General features: G+C 40.9%; 1 non-coding gene across 1 annotated transcript; it reads left to right on the top strand.

The window, feature by feature from the left end:
* Positions 1-657: 657 nt before the first annotated feature.
* On the top strand, positions 658-732 carry Trnas-cga (transfer RNA serine (anticodon CGA)). Its single transcript has one exon. It is a non-coding gene; the product is annotated as a tRNA-Ser (tRNA).
* The last annotated feature ends 2,202 nt before the right edge of the window (positions 733-2,934 follow it).

Below are 2,934 nucleotides of genomic sequence, written 5' to 3'. Positions count from 1 at the left end.
CAATATCGATTCAGCAAACAGAAATCTTGTGAAACTCAGCTCGCTTTGTTCCTCTATGAGATCCATAGCACTGTAGACAATAGAATTCGGGTTGATGCCGTGCTCCTTGACATCAGGAAAGCATTCCATACTGTCTGTGCAGCCGTTTAATGAAAAAATACGAACTTACGAGTATCAGACCAGAATTGCGAATGGATTCAAGACTTCCTCACAGATAGAACTCAACACATCGGTCTTATTAGGAAAAAAATAGACTGATATAAAGGTAATTTCCGGAGTACCTCGAGGAAGTGTGATAGGAACGTTATTGCTTACAACGCATATAAAGGATCTAGTAGAAAGTGTCTAGTGCTCTTAAGGACTGTTCTCAGATGATGTGTTTGTCTACAATAAAGCAGCAACGCCAGACGACAGTACAAATTTGCAGAATGACCTTCAGAGGATTGATGATTGAAGGTGCATCATCTGGCAGTTGACCCGTAACGTAAATAAGTGTAACATAATGGGCATACAATGGAAAAGGAATCCACTAGAATGAGATTTTCACTTTCTTTCAGGAGTGCTAGTTCTGCAAGGTTCGCAGGAGAGCTTCTGTAAAGTTTGGAAGGTGAGCCGAGTACTGGCAGAAGTAATGCTGTGACGACGGGGCGTGAGGCGTGCTTGGGTAGCTCAGTCGGTAGAGCACTTGCCCGCGAAAGGCAAAGGTCCCGAGTTCGAGTCTCGGCCCGGCACACAGTTTTAATCTGCCAGGGAGTTTCAAGGAATCCACTATTGTACAACTGCACTATTGATGACAAATTTCCAGAAACAGTGCCTGTCGTAAAATTTGTAGGAGTAACTATCCAGAGCACCTTCAATGGAATAAACACATAAAACAAACAGTAGGAAAATCAGATGCTGGACTGAGTTCATAGGAAGAACGTTACGAAAGAATAGCTCATCCACGAAGAAAGCGGCTTACAAGGCGCTTGGTCGACTGACTGTTGAGTATTGTTCATTAATCTGGGATCCTTACCAAATAGAACTGGTAGAGGAGATAGAGAAGATCAAACGAAAAATGGGGCGTTTCGTCACGCCATCGTTTACTCGGCACGAGCGTATTACAACGGTGCTCAACGAACTACATTGGCAGACACAACGAAAGAGGCGCTGTGCATCGCGGAGAAATGTACTCTTTAAATTCTGAGACAGAGCTTTCCGGGAAGCATCGGACACTATGTTACTTCCTCCCACATGCATTTCGCAAAATGACCACAACGAGAAAATAGATTTAATACACTGACTTACTGACAATCATTTTCTCCACGAGCCATTCGCGAGACGAACAGGGAAGATGGACTCAGTTAGTGATACTAGAAATACCATCCGCCACACCGTTAGGTGTCTTGCGAAGTATGATGTAGGTGTAGAACAAAATTTAAATGAAACTAGCTAAAACAATCCATGCATTAGTACAGAAACCTCACTCGTATGGGCAATTTAGCATGCATCGTGGGTCAGGCTGGCATCGGGTGCATTAAACACCGGTAAAGGCGACCAAACGCCGAAATTTAACATAACTGCAACATAAAAAGGAAACGGGAATTACAACACACCAACACGGGTGCAGGGAGTGATCTGACGAACAAGCTCAGCAGGGGATGTAATAACCAGACGTACAAACATGGAATCAAAAATGATAGCAGTAGTAGCGAAATTCTGACGGATTTTCTATCAGATCATAAGCAGTAAACCGTGTTCACCACAATTACTGCACCAGCTCGGAACAAAATATGGGCATTAGCACTCGGTCAAATCAGACTTCGCGGAAAAATGTTGAATTGAGAACTGAACCAAGTTTGCGTATGGAATTAGCGATGGCATATGCTCCTGACACAACAGACAGAATTAAACGTTTGGAAATGGAGGTCGTAGCCCTAATGGAAGAAATAGAAAATTATCCACTGAAACGAGGCCAACACCATTGACTTTCGATGGAATCGCGGCAGGTAGTCGGGTCACCTAGCCGAAAATGAAGATTGAAGACCAAATTGAATTAGCAAAAGATAAAGAGGCAACTGTCCACTGTTTTAAATCAGAGAACAACTAGGATCCTAAACCTGTGAAGGAAACCTTAATTAAAACAATAATCCCTAGACTCAACAAAATAAAATTTACAGTCCTAAGGCATAAAGCAAACACAGTAATTCTTGGAACTTAGATACAAACAGACAAGAGGAAGATTATTAGAAAAACATCGAACTTATAGGACATTCTACACGAAGAACACCAAAAGCTACGACCACTACTGGCAGTATGCAGCGTTACAACACCACTTACAAACCAAAAATTTCTAGAAGAACTGTTTGAAATACACGTTAGCGATCACATCAACAAAGACGAATTTCAAGAATAAGTCAAAATACGATTCAAAATAGATCCCAAAGGGATCAGAATGCTAAATAATATTCTAGGGGTGGCACCAAAAGTGAGGTTACTATTATTACAGGGGGCAGATTGTACATACTATTTGACTCTTTACACATTATGGACTATGTGTCTGTGCAAAAGTGCCTCAGTTGTTGAGATTTTGGCTATCGTCGAAAAAATGTGACACGGAAACTATCTGAGGGAAATATGCGAAACCTGGTCACAAAAAATGCGAATGTCATGATGAAGCAACTTTTGGCTGTGTTCTTTGCAAAACAGGAAAATAATATATAACAAATCTGGGGGAGTAGAATACCTTACTTACAAAGAATTCTACAAATGACAAATAGAAAGAAACGGAAAATGAAATCTCTAACAATGCCTGCTAATATATACCTCAACAAAAGCAATGAGGCGACAACACGCTATAGAAATTTAGGTAATGATATGAATACAAATATCAACAACAGAAATGAACAGAGATTCTTTTAACAAAACACAGTCATGAACACCATCATCCCACGT

The sequence above is a fragment of the Schistocerca cancellata genome, chromosome 4, assembly GCF_023864275.1.
Source record: "Schistocerca cancellata isolate TAMUIC-IGC-003103 chromosome 4, iqSchCanc2.1, whole genome shotgun sequence".
Lineage (NCBI taxonomy): Eukaryota > Metazoa > Arthropoda > Insecta > Orthoptera > Acrididae > Schistocerca > Schistocerca cancellata.
This window is presented reverse-complemented; position numbering and strand designations above follow the sequence as displayed.